At 39.9% G+C, this 19,470-nt stretch overlaps 1 long non-coding RNA gene across 4 annotated transcripts in view; it reads right to left on the bottom strand.

Moving 5' to 3' along the window:
• The window catches only part of LOC107133102 (uncharacterized), a 595,911-nt gene that overhangs the window by 131,504 nt on the left and 444,937 nt on the right, over positions 1-19,470 (bottom strand). The window contains exon 1 of one of the 4 annotated variants that reach the window (XR_001501819.3): positions 1,576-1,977. The exons of the other annotated variants lie outside the window; for them this stretch is intronic. This is a non-coding gene — a long non-coding RNA (uncharacterized lncRNA). Of the gene's footprint in view, positions 1-1,575; positions 1,978-19,470 lie in introns of those variants that run through there. 4 annotated transcript variants of the gene reach the window in all.

Raw genomic sequence — 19,470 nt, 5'->3', positions numbered from 1 at the left:
TTGAAGTAGAGTGAACTTACAACATTATATTTGTTTCAGGTATACGATATAGCAATTCAACATTTTTACAGATTATGCACACCATGCAAATTTATTACAATACCATTGACTATACTGCCTATGCTTCCATTACATCTTTGTGATTTCTAACTAGTAGTTTGCAACTCTTAATCTCTTTCACCTCTTTACCCCTTCTTCACCCTACATCCTTTCTGGTAACCACTCATTTGTTCTCTGTATCTTTGAGTCTGTATCTGTTTTGTTATACTTGTATGTCTGCTTTGTTTTTTGTTGTTGTTTTTTTTTTTAATTTAGATTTTTTTTGTTGTTGTTTTTTTAATTTTTTTATATTTTTTTTAACTTTACAATATTGTTTTGGTTTTGCCATATATCAAAATGAATCCACCACAGGTTCTATATATAAATGAAAACATACGGTTTATGATAGACAGATAGATACGTATAGATCTTTATCCATTCATCTGTCCCTGGACACTAGGGCTGCTTCTGTATCTTGGCTATAATAAATAATTCTGCTATGAACATTGAAGTGAATATATCTTTTCTAATTCATGTTTTCATTTTCTTTGGACAAATACCCAGGAGTGGAATGTGGAATTGCTGGATCGCATGTTAGTTCTATTTTTAAAGTTTTGAGGAACTTCCATGCTGTTTTCCACAGTGACTGTACCAATTTACATTCCTCCTAACAGTTATATAAGAGTAACTCGTGTCTGTTCAATAGATCAATAAAGTCTACAGCCTTCTTGCCAGTACCCTTATGGTCACAAGGTGGCAAGTGTCATATTTACAGTCGAGGCCAGAATGAGAAAGGACATTGCAGTGTGTCTGTCCTTTTTCATCAGAAAAACTAAACCCCTTTAAGAATTCTGCAGGAAAATTTCATTTTCCTAGGTCTCCTTGGACAAAACTGAGGTACACTGGGGCTTCCAAGAATGCTAAAAGAGTGAGAATAAGATTATCATGATCGACTTACACCAATAAAAACTTATTGCTTGGCAAAAAATCCATGAGAGTGCTGTTAGCAAGGAGAAGGGAAGAACAGCTGAACAATAGGTAGAATACCAACAATATCTGTCACAAGGAATAAATATTTATAGAATGGAGAATGATTTTTTGGCTACACAAATAATTCCTGCCTTGGGAAGAAGTTTGATTCAATCATTTCTGAGGTCATTTCAATACCAGTCCATGAACTAAGGGGAACATTAAAGACTACCCATAATTAATCAAAAGAAATCTTTTAACTGTGGCAAACCATCAAGAGAGCCAGCAAAAGAGAGGAAAATTCTTTAGTATCATAACCAGACTCATTCTGTATCCCCAGAGATACCTCCAGGCAGCCACTGACTTTCAGAACAGAGCTGTTGGGGCCACAGTGAGCCAAAGAGGAATAATAACCACTTTGTCCTCCTCCTGGACCAGGGAAAAAGTGATCAGCTGTAGCCTCCATGAAAAACCTTCCTCTTCCCACCTTTAACGACTCGCCCCCGCCTTCCTCCCCACCCTCAACGGAGTCCCCTGCTCAAAATCTGACGTAAATTGTTTCCTTACCGTGGCAAGCTGCCCAAGATTTCTGGGAAGTATGTTTGAACAGGAGTCCTGCCAGGGCTGGAGTCAGCAGTGCTTCTGTGTAGCCTGCAGTATAAGTTGTGATTAGGGATATTGAGATCCCTGAAGCTGTAGGCCAAGCAAGTGTGTCGTCTGTGTGTGTGTGTGTGTGTGTGTGTGTGTGTGTGTGTGTGTAGTTTTTTTTTTCCTATTCGCTTCTTCACTTAGAATATGAAAACCAAAGGCCATTAGAGACTGTTAGCTTGATGGAGTACGGCATTCCTCCCAAGGCTGTTTTCGCTTTCCTCTCCATTCATTCATTCACTCACTCATTCTTTCAACTAAAGAACTTTTCTCCAGTAAAGAGTAGTTAACAGGGAGATAAGGGTCTAGAGATTATGGTGAAAGGCAGACTTTAAGCCAATACTTTAAATCGTTTCTTGATGACGTCTACTCTTTTACCTCCTTCTGTTTTTCCTATTCTTTACTGTTTCAGGGTTGAAGTAAAATATTGCCTGCTGAGATGGTATAGCTGAAGAAGCATGAGCTATGGAATAAAAAGACGCTGATGAGAATTCCAGCTGAACCACTTATGAGCTGCTGGACCTTCAGCAAGTTACTTAATCCACATGAAGCTGTTTTCCTTCATCTGAGCAGGTGGCCGGTGGTCTCTTCACACACTGATATTCCAATTTGCATTCTTCTTCACTTCCTCACTTATACTTTCTTAAATACACTATCTCCAAATTTGTTAGTAATTTTTCATGGAGTCATCTCTCTTCGTGGCACACAGAGATACTCATTGTGTCCTGAAGGCTCTAGTTCACTATGTGGTCCACTTAGTAAAATGCTCCAATACTTTGGCCACTTGATGCAAAGAACTGACTCATTGGAAATGACCCTGTTGCTGGAAAAGATTGAGGGCAGGAGGAGAAAGGGACAACAGAGGATAAGATGGTTGGATGGCATCACTGACTTCATCATCACTGATAAGTCTGAGCAAACTCTGGGAGTTGCCAATGGACAGGGAAGCCTGGTGTGCTGTAGTCCATGGGGTCGCAGAGTCAGACATGACTGAGCAACTAAACTGAACTGAGTAAAATGCTATTGAGGAATAGTATACAAATCATGAATATACAGCTTCATGGATTATCACAAACTGACAAGCTTATGGAACCAGCATTTATATCACAGAATTGAACATCTTTAGCACCCCAGAATCCTCTGCATCCTTTTCCACAACCAAAAGCTAACTTCTATCCTTATATTTAATACCGATAAGAGTATTGTAGGGACCCTTTCATTGCATGGGGCTTCTTTCATTAAACTCCATGTTTATAAGATACATTAGTGTTGTTACCTATAGTGTTACTCTTCACTATCATTGTTGTATAATATTCCATTGTGTGACTATATCACGATTTGTTTATTCATCTCTCTGTGGATGAATATTTAGATTACTCCAGTTCCAAACTATGATAAATAGTGGTGCTATAAACATTCCTCCACATGATTTTTTGTCAACAGATGCACACTCTTCTTTAGCATATCTAGGACTAGAATTACTGGGTCATAGGGTATGAAAATATTTAACTTTAGTTAATATGGTCACTTTTCCAAAGTGCCTGCAACAATGTCCACCCCCACCACCAACATGTATAGAATTCCTCTTACTCAATACATTCAGTAACTCTTCTTGCTGTTAACTACTATCATCATTCCCTGTCAGTTCCTTCTAAATAATGTACTTATTGTTCAACATGTTTTGATATGTTCATCTCTTACAGCTGAGCCATTGTGATCAATGTACATTGATGGACATTGCTTTGTGAAAGTGATTTTCATTTCCCTGATGACCAAGGAAGGTGAGCAGCCTTTCAAAAGTTTATTGGTCATTTGAATATGCTCTTTTAATGAAGTTTCTGTTCAAGTTTCTTGCTCATGTTTTCCTGTTGAATTGTCTATCTTTTACTTATTGACTTGTAGTTCTTTGTATATTTTGTAGAGTCCTCTGGCTAACATATGTAGTGCAAATATTTTCTCTTGCTCAGTGGCTTGCCTTTGGTTTGAGTCATTCATTTCTAAATATTGCTCTAGAAACAAATGAAGTGGAATCACTCCTCTGAAGCTTCTTATCTGTGAGACTTCAGGTGAGTTAATAAGCCTTTCTGAACCTCAGTTTCCTATCTATAAAATAGGAATAATAACCCTCACCCAACCTATATCATATTGCTATTGGGAGGAAGAAATGAAGTCCTACCTATGCAACAGCTTGAGAATTCATACATTATCTAGGTCAAGAATTATAACTATGGTTTATAACTATTATAGATAACTCATATTACTATTATTAGTGGTAAGTTGGCAGGCACCAGAGGAAAAAATAATCGAATTGTATGCTGGGTAGTAAAATAGCTTAGGAATAAATCACCTGAGAGGGTGATATCCTTAGTTCACATCCATGGGACAAAGAACTTTTAGTTATACATCCTACACAAAAGAGGGATCTTATAAGACTGAAACAGTATTCCCAGACGTGAGCCTCAGCTCCCATACAGGCATTTCAGAACTTGACACTGAAATTCTCATTTCCTCTCAGTTCCCTTACTTTCCACTGAATACATCCAGTCAGGCAAAGATGTCTTCCCCAAGAAGGTAATGCCACTTCTCAAAAACCTGAGCCTCTAACAAGATGTGTTTTCCATCCATTTTTATTCTTAAACCAAGTGACAGTTGACTTTTGTTGAGAACTTAATGATATAAGGGCTGTGAGGGAATAACGTGGAGTACTAGAAGGTCGAGTGCTGACACACTGAAATCATCTTATCCTACCTCCTAATCTTACACCTGGAGAAATGGAGGTCTAGAGAGACAAAGTACTTACCTAAGGATGTGCATGAAGTGAGTGAAGGACAAAAGCCTGCAATTTTGCTTTACAGACCATAGGCTCTGGAGGGCCATGTCTGTTTTGTTCATCGTCATAACATGTGGCACACCAAGCACGGTGCCTATCAAACAGCCTTCCTGACACTTCCCAAACACACCAAGCTCATTTCTATACACAGAGAGAACTCACTACATGGGAAGGGCTTGGCACTTAAAATTTTATAGAATAATGTAAATAAGTGACTGATTGTTTACAAGAACACAGAGCTGGGAAAACCTGTACAGATGATTAATTGTGGGATATTTCCCATGTTCCTCAGAGAATCCTTCCAAAACCACCTAAAGCCTGAGACAGAGGTAGTCTGTGTTCACATAGCAATATGTTCTTAACTCTGTTATAGCAGTGTGTATTGCATTACCTCATGTCATAGATAGCCATTCATGTGTTTAAATCCACTAGACTATGCCTAGTACAGACCTTGATACCTGGTAGGTAATCCACGAATAGTTACTACATGAGTAACTCAAGCAACCAACCGATAGGCAACAGTTGATCTCCCTACTACTTTAGCATCTCAACCTACATTCCCAGGGCTGAAATTAGGGATATCGAAATCCCTGAAATTATAGATCCATTATAGTATGTTGTCTTTAGGGAAGGAACGCACACACACACATATTTTTTTTTTCTATTTCTATGTCTTCTACCTCTATTGTTGACTTCGCATATGAAGAAAAACAGAGTGTAAGAGACTGCTAGTTTGATGACGTATAACAACCATTCTAAGTCTACTTCTTATCACTGTATCCTCACAAGGCAGAAGGGTTGTGGGAGCTCTTTGAGGTTTCTTTCATAAGGGTATTAATCCATTCACAGAGGCTCCACCCCCATGACCTAACTTACCTCCTAATACCATTACATTTTGTTTAGCGGCTAAGTCGTCTTCGACTTTTTTGTGACCCGAGAGACTATAGCCCACCAGATTCCTCTATCTATGGGATTCCCCAGGCAAGAATACAGGAGTGGGTTGCCATTTCCTTCTCCAGTGGATCTACATTTAGGGTTAAGATTTCAACATATGACGTTGGGGGAGACCAAAGCATCCAGGCCATCCACTCATCCTTGAACACATTGGTAAGATCACCCATCGCAATCAGGACCAAGAAGCTGAGCTAAACTGATAGCCCCTCAAAAGTTCTCCCTGTCTGCGCAGACTCAATGGTCCCATTAAGATAAGTGCACTGCAGAGGCGCTGAACTAGTTTCTGCATGACCAATCTTTAAAAATGTAATCATTTAAAATAAATACAAAAATACATATATAGCTGATTCACTTCATTATATGACAGAAACTAACACAACATTGTAAAGCAATTGTGTGTGTGTGTGTGTGTGCGCGTGCGTGCTCCGTTCTGTCCGACTCTTTACAACCCCAGAGACTGTAGGCTGCCATGCTTCTCTGTCCATGGAATTTTCCAGGCAAGAATATTGGAGTGGGTTGCCATTTCCTCCTCCAGGGGTTCTTTCTGACCCAGGGATAGAACCCACATCTCTTGTGTCTCCTGCATTGGCAGGTGGATTCTTTACCACTGCGCCACCTGGGAAGCAGGTGGGAAGCAATTATACTTCCATAAAAAATAAAACCATCCCTTTTTAAAAATGAAGAATAATAATGCATATTTAAGTAAATAGCATCCCTATTTTTCATTCTGATCTTTTAGGAAAAAAACAGTCAGGCACCATTTTTCCGACTTTGTTGAAGAAACTAAGGCTCATAGAGTTTAGTTGCTTTGACCAAGGTCACAGATTTACGATTTCATGATTGAATGACTAGGACTTAGCCGTTTTTGCCCGAGATCCTTTTCCTCTTTTTATATCATCAGCATCGTTCATCTACTCTCCATCATCATTTTCTCCAGAGGAGGGGGGGAAAAGTACAAAATTCAGGCAAGTATGGTACCTCTGAGGATTCTTCATGACTCACTAAAATAACTGGACACAGCTTCTGGGAAACAGAGTCAGAGAAAAGAATGTGGGAAGATCCTTGCCTTCCTCTGAAATGACAGGGCAGGTCTCTGACTGACATTCTCAGATTCCCACAAGGAGAATAACACTTCTTGTCTCTCAACTGTGTAACTCTGAGCCAGAGGCATCTCTTTATCTTTTCCAAGAAAATGGAAACCAAAAGAAAACTGTCTTTACCAAGAGGCACAACTGAAGCAAGACAATGTCCCTTGCAAAGGATGCCCACAGAGTCCAGGTCTGGCTGTGGTCAAGTAGACCAGACATGTTGCAATTGAGTCATCACTAGGGTAGACAGCCTTTAATTTCACTTCAAACCATTTTTATCAGCCTCAACTAAAATTTGAAATATTGAGACACATATAATATCACAATAAATGTGCATTTTTGTATTGAGTTGTTCCTAATAACATATATTCCCTAATGGGGTTTTGAGAACACAGAATACTAACAAGTAGAACCATGCCCATTGGTCCCAGGACCATCTCTGATACAGGAGCACAACTGAATCCACAGAGTGTGGAAAATGATGTGTTATCAGTAATACTATTATGCTTCTTGATTAAGGTGAATTTATTAATTTACATAATAATACCAAGAATAATTGAGAGAGCTTTTTGAAAGTATAGTTGTACTAGAGAGAAGAATCAGACACAATTTCACTCTTATGAAATAGACACAATTTCACTCTTATGAAATAACTATTAAGTGCTATTAAATATATCAGTTTAAGTACTTCATCTATACAGTTTTTTTTGATTCATACAAGAGATACAAAGAAGAATTTGAGAAGCAATTCCTAGCCTCAAAGAGAGACAGCTACCTCCTTAAATAATTACAGATCATATCATGCCATAGCGGTTGTCTGCACTCTGTGGTATGTTAAGAACAAATGTAGGAATGACCAATTCTGCATGGGGGGGGCAAAAACAAATCCAGCAAACATTTGAGTCTGCTGGGATGGCCAGTAAATCAGTCAGCCTCAGTCCCTGTAAGATGGTCTTCCAAACCCCAACTCAATGACCAGTGGTTGATTCAGTGACCACACAGACACACAGACGTATTTAACTGCCAGCCCTCATTGAGTCTGGTTTCATCGGGTGAGTTTCCTTCAGGGCTGTTGCATTCAGTTTTCTTCTTCCATTCCAGAATACTTAGGTCAGAACACTGGTCCAGAATGTGATGAAGTCTAAAGTCTTGCAAAATTTTCACAAGAAGGAAAGGTCATCGATTGTGTCTACAGGGCGAGAGTTCAGTGTTAAGGGGGAGTCTGCTATTTAGTCTTTTAACTCCAGATAGGCATTATTTCTTCCAACTCATTGAGTATCACATAATATTATATAGTGAATCTTTGGTCTCTGGCCTCTCAAGAACCAGTCAGTTAAGCTTTTCCAATATTCCATGACCCATCAATAAATAGTACCAAGTCTTACACTGGGCACTGGAAATCAAAAATAAATGAGCCATGGTCCTTGTCTTCAAATGTTATACAGTTCAGGGAAGAGACAAGAATCAAACAAGGCAATTAAAAGTCTGATTCCAGGGGTTGATGTGAGCAGAGGAGAGTGACAAATTGCAGGAGTTGGGAAGGTGGGAGGTGGAAGGAAAACTTCTTAGAAGAAGTAGCATCTAAGCTGAGTTCTGAAATGAAATGCAGAGGATATGCAGGTGATAAAGGGGGAAGGAAGGGGGGCATTCCAGGAAAGTACTAGTGAAAACAGACATATGGAGGAAAAAAACATGGAGTGCAGTCAGAGCCTCAAGAAAGTTCAGAATAGAGGGAACATGGCAGGGAAGACAGAAGACTGAGAACCGAGAGGAGCAACTCTAGAGTTGTATTTTTTACAGGTTTCATAGATCATATTTTGAAGGCAGCAAAAACTCTGAAGGTTTTCAATAGGGTAATAAGTATGTGTGTGTGTGGTGTGTTATTGAAGGATACCCCAAAAGCTACTTCTTGGAAAGTGAGTTACAGAGAGTGAAGTTAGAAGTTAGAAGCCAACCAGAAGGCTGTTTTGGTAGTCCAGAAAGGAAATGACAGAGTACTGACATTTTTTTAGAAATGACAGTGTGGTAGAGAAACATTAGTGCAATAAAGAATCTCTAACAATTTATAAAGAAGAATTGGTAGTTAAATGGATGTTGGACATAAAGGAAAGGGAGGAATCAAAGCTAACATCTAAGTTTGAAGCTTGGAAATTGGATAGATAATGGTTCTATTTATTAAGAACAATAATACTTTGTTTTCAATTGGTTTTGTTTTTTCATATTTTCAGTCCCCATATCAAATAAGAGATAATTTGCTGCTTTCTAGAACCAGAGCTCTGGAACAAAGTTATCTTTTCACCTGATATGAAGTCATCTAAATTAATACAATTTCCTTAAATATGTACAAGGGAGGAAGTCAGACACAGAAGGTCACACTGTATGATTCCTCTTCTATATGAAATAATCAGAATAGATAAGTCCATAAAAACAGGACACAGCTTGGAGGTTGCCAGGGGCTTGGGAGAGGGAGGGTGGGGAGGAACCGCTTGCTGGCTTTAGAGTTTCATTCGGGAGTAATGAAAATATCCTGCAACTAGAAAGTTGTGGTGGTTGCAGAACAATGTAAATATACTAAGGACTGATGAATTGCTTGCTTTAAAATGGTTAATTTTACATTAAATGAGTTCATCTCAATACATTTTTTAAAATGTACACTCCTTAACCCTTTCTGGAGGTCCTCACTTCCTCTACACAAACGTAATATCAGTCCTGACAAAATCAATGCTACGATCAGACAAATAGGAGAACTTTCAGAATAAAGTAAACAGCACAGCCCTTTGGAGCCTTTAGTGGAATCTCGTTGACACTTTGATGATTCCATGGGGGAGGGACAGCCACAGATGTGTTGATGTGCCTGTCTGTCTGGAAGACTTTTCTTCTTTCTCTTACAGTGAACAGTTTTCCCCCGGCTTGCAGGTCATTCAGCAAGCACTAAAGCAGTCATGGGACCACCTCACAGCCTCCTCTCCCAGAGTAACCTGTCGTGGTGGCTCTCCAAGGACATGCCACGTTTACGGGGTATCCATTTCAAAGATTGGCTAATTGCTCCACAGGCTGCAAAAAGTGCACTCTCAAATCATAAAAGGGAACCACTCTGGCTTTTCCCAGGCCACAAAGCATGACCAAGTTGATTAGGACTCATAATTCACACTCCCAATACCTGAGCTTGATCCTCGGAGAAACAGCTGCCCTATAAAAAGCCCAGACGGAGCACGTATATCAGGCTGTTCAAGCTGCCCCAGTCACAGCTTTGCATCCGCAATAAATGGCTTCTGCCATGTCTGGACTGGGGCTGCGCTGGAAGTGAAACAATAAGAGTGGAAAACCATCCTTATTTATTGAGTTCACTTGCCCTTAACAGCAAATCAAACCCCTGCTGATGCAGCTCACAGAATCCAAAGAGCTAAAGATGGAAATGCTTCAGTGGACCAGCTATGCTCTCCCAGACTCACCCTGGTCTTTTCCCCACAGCACACTCATCAATGTCCACGTCACCAGCACTTGGAATGACAAGGCAATCAGTGTTCTCTGGTGACACCCGGCACCAAAGCTGATAGGTCTCACCAATTAGAGTTCTAGAGCCTTGAAAAGGATCAACTTGTTAGTGGAATGAGTGGAAAGCAAGCATAAGATAGAAGTTACACAAAGACATTTTATGACCGTTCGTGTCAAGATGAGAGATGCAGTGTGAAGGAACGTGTTTTATAGCACAGAGAAGAGCCACATTGTATGGCAAAACCAGGTGGGTGAACAATGTTCAGGGGAAGATAAAGCCCATCTTGGATTCTGTATGCTAAGACAGGTCTTGTTCTTGCTGACAAGGGCTCTCAAGTGATGCTGAATATCATTGGGTTAGATAGACACACAAGTTTTGGGATTGCCTCAAAGTGGCTTTGAACCATAGCTCCACCACTCCATCCACACATCCACTGACTCATTCATTCACTTACTGGACAGTTATTTCTAAGTGTCTATTTTGTACTTGCGTATAAAGCACTGGACAAGCTACGGTCTTCTTCTCAAGCTTATTACCCAGGAGTTATGGAACAAGAAAGCTAGGATCACAAGAAACTTGAGACATGCTCTGATAAGAGGTGACACAATGTGGGACTACCAAAGGGAGGAAATTGACCCAGAGGGACGGGCTGGAATTCCTAGAGGAAGTGACATATAAACTGAGGCTCCAAGGACAAGTCAATAAGCAAATTGGGATACTGTGTGTGTGTACGGAGAAGTAAAATGGAGATTAGAAAGAGTGGATTAAAAGACTCAGAATATAGAGTATTTGGGGAAATTAGAGAAAAATGAAATGAACCTAAAGAGTCTTTGTAGGAAGAAAAAAAGACAAAGACTTAAAATTTTTACATAGAGAAATGACATAGGAAGAGAAATTTTAGGAAAATGCTACTAATCAGATAAATTTGGACCAGCAAGTTCATCCCTCTGAGCCTCAGTTTTTAGCGTGCATAATACTACCTAACCTGCTGTACAAATTAAATAAGAATACACATAAAATGCTAAGTGCCTGAAACTTAGTAGCTAATTTCTCAGCTATAACCACAAGGAACTATCCATTAGCAAATTTGATGTAACTTTCCACCTTCTCTTCCTGTACAAGTTCAAACATTTTATGAAACATTTCCTGTAAATTCAGGTACAAATTGGTTAATTCAATATTACAGCTCTGACAGAAGTTTAAGTTCATTTATTCAATCAATTATGCAACATATATTTAATTTACTGAGCATCTTTTCTGTGCTGGTCACGAGCTTGTGACTGGGGATGTTGTGATGAAAATACTGATTGGGGCAGATTCATTTTGATATTTGGCAAAACTAATACAATTATGTAAAGTTTAAAAATAAAATGAAATTAGAAAAAAAAAGAAAATACTGATTGGATGGTGATTCAGTTAGAAAAAAAAGTGGTTCCTTACATCAAATACTCAGCAAATTACTGTGGTTCAGTGTGGTTTGGGGTTTATGCCAGAGACTACCAGTTGCCAACAAGTATCTATTCCCTTCCTTTCTTTATGTAAAGAATTCTCATTATAGGTGCTGCTAATGTTCTGTTTCGGAGAAGGCAATGGCACCCCACTCCAGTACTCTTGCCTGGAAAATCCCATGGATGGAGGAGCCTGATAGGCTACAGTCCATGGGGTTACTAAGTCAGACACAACTGAGCGACTTCACTTTCACCTTTCGCTTTCATGCATTGGAGAAGGAAATGGCAACCCATTCCAGTATTCTTGCCTGGAGAATCCCAGGGATGGGGGAGCCTGGTGGGCTGCCGTCTATGGGGTCGCACAGAGTTGGACACGACTGAAGTAACTTAGCAATGTTCTGTTTAATTACTTGGACATTGCTTACAGAAATGTATTTAGTTTGAGAAAATTCATCAGGGTACATATTTATTACAAAACTATATATAATTATAAAATATGTTATATACACAATCAAAGAAAATTAAATTTTTAAAATCATTTTTATCTGGGCCTATTGTTGTTCCAATGCACAAGATACAGGAGATGTGGGTTTGATCCCTGGGTCGGGAAGATCCCCTCGAGTAGGAAATGGCAACCCACTCCAGTATTCTTGCCTGGAAAATCCCATGGACTGAGGAGCCTGGTGGACTGCCATCCATGGGGTGGCAAAGAGTCGGACACAACTGAGCATGCACAAATTGTTGTTCCAGCTTAAAAGGTATGCTCTAGGACTCCTGTGTAGCTAGGAATATGATGTGACTGAGTTCTGGCCAATGAAGTATAAACACAGATGCTGAGCAGTACTGCCAGTAATTTTTTTTAATTTCTTTATTTTTAATTGGAGGATAATTGCTTTACAATGTTTGTTGGTTTCTGCCATACATCATCATGAAGCAGCCATAGATATATCTGTCCCCTCTCTCTTGAACCTCCTTCCTACCTCCCACCCCATCTCACCCCTATAGGTTGTCACAGAGCAGCTGGATGAACTCCCCGAGTCATACAGCAGATTCCCACTGGCTATCTGTTTTACATATGGTAGTGTATATGTTCCAGTGCTACTCTCTCAATTTGTCCTACCCTCTCCCTTCCCCCGTGTCCACAAGCCAGTAAGTCTTTTACAGGGACATACACATGTTCCCCCTCAATTCTCTCCTCGACCCTAGGCCTGCGAACACAAATGATGTAGAGGCCATCTGTAGTCAAGAGAACAAGAGCCACATCCTAGGGATATTTGAGGGGTTAGATAGAAGAAGTTTTGACTCAGTTTGACAACTTTTTACAAATGCTAAAACAGTCCTGACTTCTAAATTTAGTTTCTGTGAGAAAGTAGGGGAGTAGTCTTGTTTTCACTTCAGTTCAGTTCAGTTCAGTTCAGTCGCTGAGTCGTGTCTGACTTTTTGCGACCCCATGAATCGCAGCACGCCAGGCCTCCCTGTCCATCACCATCTCCCAGAGTTTACACAGACTCACGTCCATCGAGTTGGTGATGCCATCCAGCCATCTCATCCTCTGTCGTCCCCTTCTCCTCCTGCCCCCAATCCCTCCCAGCATCAGAGTCTTTTCCAATGAGTCAACTCTTCGCATGAGCTGGCCAAAGTACTAGAGTTTCTTCTTTAGCATCATTCCTTCCAAAGAAATCCCAGGGCTGATTTCCTTCAGAATGGACTGGTTGGATCTCCTTGCAACCCAAGGGACTCTCAAGAGTCTTCTCCAACACCACAGTTCAAAAGCATCAATTCTTCAGCACTCAGCTTTCTTCACAGTCCAACTCTCACATCCGTACATGACCACTGGAAAAACCATAGCCTTGACTAGACGGACCTTTGTAGGCAATGTAATGTCTCTGCTTTTGAATATGCTATCTAGGTTGGTCATAACTTTTCTTCCAAGTAACAAGTGTCTTTTAATTTCATGGCTGCAGTCACCATCTGCAGTGATTTTGGAGCCCCAAAAAATAAAGTCTGACACAGTTTCCACTGTTTCCCCATCTATTTCCCATGAAGCGATGGGACCAGATGCCATGATCTTCGTTTTCTGAATGTTGAGCTTTAAGCCAACTTTTTCACTCTCCACTTTCACTTTCATCAAGAGGCTTTTTAGTTCTTCTTCACTTTCTGCCATAAGGGTGGTGTCATCTGCATATCTGAGGTTATTGATATTTCTCCCAGCAATCTTGATTCCAGCTTGTGCTTCTTCCAGCCCAGCGTTTCTCATAATGTACTCTGCATAGAAGTTAAATAAGCAGGGTGACAATATACAGCCTTGACGTACTCCTTTTCCTATTTGGAACAAGTCTGTTGTTCCACGTCCAGTTCTAACTATTGCTTCCTGATCTTTCTTTGGTCTTGTTTTTAAATATTCTTATTTTGGATTTTTCTGTTAATTCAGCTGAAGTTAACTTTCACTAATACAAAGTTCAAGGTAGAATTATATTCAGTCCTTGCTTTCACACCAGGAACACTCAAACAATTATACACACACACACACACACATGTATTATATATACACACACACATAAATGCACACATACGTATATATATATATGATTTTTGAGTATGTGTTTATATTTTTGCTGTTGTTTTAGTCACTAAGTCATGTCTGACTCTTTGAGACCTCATGGACTGCAGCCTGCCAGGCTCTATTGTCCAAGGGACTTCCCTGGAAGAATACTGGAGAGGGTTGCCATTTCCTTCTACAGGGGATCTTCCCAACTCAGGGATTAAACTCAAGTCTCCTGCATTGGCAAGTGGATTCTTTCCCACTGAGCCACCCAGGAAGCCCATGTGTGTGTGTATATATATATACATATGTGTGTGTTATATGTGTGCTATATGTATCTGTGTGTGTGTGTATATATATATGTATGTATGTATATGTGTGTTTTGTACAGAAAAACTATAAGAAAAAAATCTTCATGACCCAGATAACCACAATGCTGTGATCACTCACCTAGAGTCAGATATCCTAGAATGAAAAGTCTAGTGGGCCTTAGGAAGCAACACTACAAACAAAGCTAGTGGAGGTGATGGAATTCCAGTTGAGCTATTTCAAATCCTGGAAGATGCTGTGAAAGTGCTGCACTCAATATGTCAGCAAATTTGGAAAACTCAGCAGTGGCTACAGGACTGGAAAAGGTCAGTTTTCATTCCAATCCCAAAGAAAGGCAATGCCAAAGAATATTCAAACTATCGCACAAATGCTCATCTCACACACTAGCAAAGTAATGCTCAAAATTCTCCAAGCCAGGCTTCAACAGTATGTAAACTGTGAACTTCCAGATGTTCAAGCTGGTTTTAGAAAAGGCAGAGGAACCAGAGATCAAATTGCCAGCATCCATTGGATCATCAGAAAAGCAAGAGAGTTCCATAAAAACATCTACATCTGCTTTATTGATTATGCCAAAGTCTCTGACTGTGTGGATCACAACAAACTATGAAAATTCTTCAAGAGATGGGAATGCCAGACAACCTTACCTGCCTCCTGAGAAATCTGTATGCAGGTCAAGAAGCAACAGTTAGAACTGGACATGGAACAACAGACTGGTTCCAAATTGTGAAAGGAATACATGAAGGGTATACATTGTCACCCTGCTTATTTAAATTATATGCAGAGTACAAGATCATGCAAAATGTCAAGCTGGATGAAGCACAAGCTGGAATCAAGATTGCTGGGAGAAATATCAATAACCTCAGATACACAGATGACACCACCATTATGGCAGAAAGTGAAGAAGAACTAAAGAGCCTCTTGATGAAAGTGAAAGAAGAGAGTGAAAAAGTTGGTATAAAACTAAACTTTCAGAAAACTAAGGTCATGGCATCTGGTCCCATCACTTCATGGCAAATATTGGATGAGGAAACAATAGAAACAGTGACAGACTTTATTTTGGGGGGCACCAAAATCACTGTAGATGGTGATTGCAGCCATGAAATTAAAAGATGCTTACTCCTTGGAAGAAAAGCTATGACCAACCTAAAAAGCAGAGACATTATTTTGCCAACAAAGGTGCATCTAGTCAAAGCTATGGTTTTTTCAGTAGTCATGTATGGATGTGAGAGTTGGACTGTGAAGAAAGCTGAGCACCAAAGAATTGGTGCTTTTGAACTGTGGTGTTGGAGAAGACTCTTGAGAGTCCCTTGGACTGCAAGGAGATCCAACCAGTCCATCCTAAAGGAAATAAGTCCTGAATATTCATTGGAGGGACTGATGCTGAAGCTGAAACTTCATTACTTTGGCCACCTGATGCAAAGAACTGACTCATTGGAAAAGACCCTGATGCTGAGAAAGATTGAAGGTGGGAGGGGAAGGGGATGACAGAGGATGAGATGGTTCAATGGCATCACCAACTCAATGGACATGAGTTTGAGTAAGCTCCTGGAGTTGGTGATGGACAGGGAGGCCTGGCATGCTGAAGTCCATGAGGTCACAAAGAGTCAGACACGACTGAGTGACTGAACTGAACTGATGTATATTAGTTGCTCAGTCGTGCCTGACTCTTTGCAGCCCCATGGAATATAGCCCTCCTGGTTCCTCTGTCCATGGGGATCTTCAGGCAAGATATTGGAGTGTCAAATTACCAATGGCATTTTTCACAGAAGTAGAATAAAAAAATTTCACAATTCACATGGATACACAAAAAACCATTAATAGCCAAAGCAGTCTTGAGAAAGAAGAATGGAACTGGAGGAATCAACCTTCCTGACTTTAGACTATACTACAAAGCTACAGTCATCAAGACAGTATGGTACTGGCACAAAAACAGAAATATAGACCAACGGAACAAGATAGAAAGACCAGAAATAATCCCATGCCTATGGGTATCTTATCTTTGACAAAAGAGGCAAGAATATACAATGGGGCAAAGACAGCCTCTTCAATAAATGTTGCTGGGCAAACTGGACAGCTACATGTAAAAGAATGAAATTAGAACACTTTCTAACACCATACATAAAGATAAACTCAAAATGGATTAAAGACATAAATATAACACCAGCAACTATAAAACTCTTAGAGGAAAACATAGGTAGAACACTTGATAATGTAAATCAAAGCAATATCCCCTATGACCCACCTCCTAGAATAATGGAAATAAAAACAAAAGTAAACAAGTGGGACCTGACTAAACTTAAAAGCTTTTACACAGTAAAGGAAACTATAAGCAAGGTGAAAAGACAACCCTCAGAATGGGAGAATATAATAGCAAATGAAACAACAAAGGATTAATTTCCAAAATATACAAGCAGTTCATACAAGTCAATACCAGAAAAACAAACACCCCAATAAAAAAGTGAGGAAAAGACCTAAACAGACATTTCTCCAAAGAAGACATACATATGGCTAACAAACACGTGGAAAGATGCTCAACATCACTCATTATTAGAGAAATGCAAATCAAAACTACAATGAGTGGAATTGTTTCCTTAATTTCTCTTTCTGTTTTCTCATTATTAGTGTATAGGAATGCAAGGGATTTCTGTGTGTTGATTTTATATCCTGCAACTTTACTATAGCATTGATTAGTTCTAGTAATTTTCTGGTGGAGTCTTTAGGGTTTTCTATGTAGAGGATCAGGTCATCTGCAAACAGTGAGAGTTTTACTTCTTCTTTTCCAATTTGGATTCCTTTTATTTCTTTTTCTGCTCTGATTGCTGTGGCCAAAACTTCCAAAACTATGTTGAATAGTAATGGTGAAAGTGGGCACCCTTGTCTTGTTCCTGTCTTTAGAGGAAATGCTTTCAATTTTTCACCATTGAGGATAATGTTTGCTGTGGGTTTGTCATATATAGCTTTTATTATGTTGAGGTGTGTTCCTTCTGTTCCTGCTTTCTGGAGAGTTTTTATCATAAATGGATGTTGAATTTTGTCAAGGAAACCAGAAGGGAAAGAGACACGTGTACCCCAATGTTCATCACAGCACTGTTTATAATAGCCAGGACATGGAAGCAACCTAGATGTCCATCAGCAGATGAATGGATAAGAAAGCTATGGTACATATACACAATGGAGTATTACTCAGCCATTAAAAAGAATACATTTGAATCAGTTCTAATCAGGTGGATGAAACTGGAGCCTATTATACAGAGTGAAGTAAGCCAGAAAGAAAAACACCAATACAGTATACTAACGCATATATATGGAATTTAGAAAGATGGTAACAATAACCCTGTGTACGAGACAGCAAAAGAGACACTGATGTATAGAACAGTCTTATGGACTCTGTGGGAGAGGGAGAGGGTGGGAAGATTTGGGAGAATGGCATTGAAACATGTAAAATATCATATATGAAACAAGTTGCCAGTCCAGGTTCAATGCATGATACTGGATGCCTGGGGCTAGTGCACTGGGACAACCCAGAGGGATGGTATGGGGAGGGAGGAGGGAGGAGGGTTCAGGATGGGGAACACATGTATACCTGTGGCGGATTCATTTTGATATTTGGCAAAACTAATACAATTATGTAAAGTTTAAAAATAAAATAAAATTTAAAAAAAAAACTACAATGAGATATCACTTCACACCAGTCAGAGTGGCCATCATCAAAAAGTATACAAACAATAAATGCTGGAGAGGGTGTGGAGAAAAGGGAATGCTCTTGCACTGTTGGTAGGAATGTAAATTGATACAGCCACCATGGAAGACAGTATGGAGATTCCTTAAAAAACAGGAATAAAATGACCATATGACCCAGCAATCCCACTCCTAGGCATATATCCTGAGGAAACCAATATTGAAAAAGACATATGTATGCCATTGTTCAATGAAGCACTATTTACAATAGCTAGCACATGGAAGCAACCTAGATGCCCATTTACAGATGATGGATAAAGAAGTTGTGGTATATATACACAATGGAATATTCAGTTCAATTCAGTCGCTTAGTCGTGTCTGACTCTTTGCGACCCCATGAATCGCAGCACACCAGGCCTCCCTGTCCATCACCAACTCCCGGAGTTCACTCAGACTCACGTCCATCGAGTCAGTGATGCCATCCAGCCATCTCATCCTCTGTCGTCCCCTTCTCCTCCTGCCCCCAATCCCTCCCAGCATCAGAGTCTTTTCCAATGAGTCAACTCTTCACATAAGGTGGCCAAAGTACTGGAGTTTCAGCTTTAGCATCATTCCTTCCAAAGAAATCCCAGGGCTGATCTCCTTGCAGTCCAAGGGACTCTCAAGAGTCTTCTCCAACACCACAGTTCAAAAGCATCAATTCTTCAGCGCTCAGCCTTCTTCACAGCCCAACTCTCATATCCATACATGACCACAGGAAAAACCATAGCCTTGACTAGATGGACCTTTGTTGGCAAAGTAATATCTCTGCTTTTGAATATGCTATCTAGGTTGGTCATAACTTTCCTTCCAAGGAGTAAGCGTCTTTTAATTTCATGGCTGCAGTCACCATCTGCAGTGATTTTGGAGCCCCCAAAAATAAAGTCTGACACTGTTTCCACTGTTTTCCCATCTATTTCCCACTCAGCCATAAAAAGGAAGACCTTTGAGTCAGTTCTAATGAGTTGGATGAATCTAGAGCCTGCTATACAAAGTGAAGTAAGTCAGAAAGAGGAACATAAGTATCATATTCTAGTGCATACATACAGAATCTAGAAAAATGGTACTGAAGAATTTATTAACAGGGAGCAATGGAAAAACATAGAGAACAGACTTATGGACATGGCAAGAGGGGAGGAGATGGTGAGATGTACGAAAAGAGCGACATGCAAACTTACATTACCATATGTAAAACAGATAGCCAACAGGAATTTGCTGCATGGCTGAGAAAACTCAAACAGGGGCTCTATATCAACCTAGAGGGGTGGGATGGGGAGGGAGATAGGAAGGAGTTTCCAAAGGGAGAGGACATATGTATACCTATGGCTGATTTATGTTGAGGTTTTGACAGAAAACAACAAAATTCTGTAAAGCAATTATCCTTCAATTAAAAAATTAATAAATTATTT

Source organism: Bos taurus, chromosome 14, assembly GCF_002263795.3.
Source record: "Bos taurus isolate L1 Dominette 01449 registration number 42190680 breed Hereford chromosome 14, ARS-UCD2.0, whole genome shotgun sequence".
Lineage (NCBI taxonomy): Eukaryota > Metazoa > Chordata > Mammalia > Artiodactyla > Bovidae > Bos > Bos taurus.
This window is presented reverse-complemented; position numbering and strand designations above follow the sequence as displayed.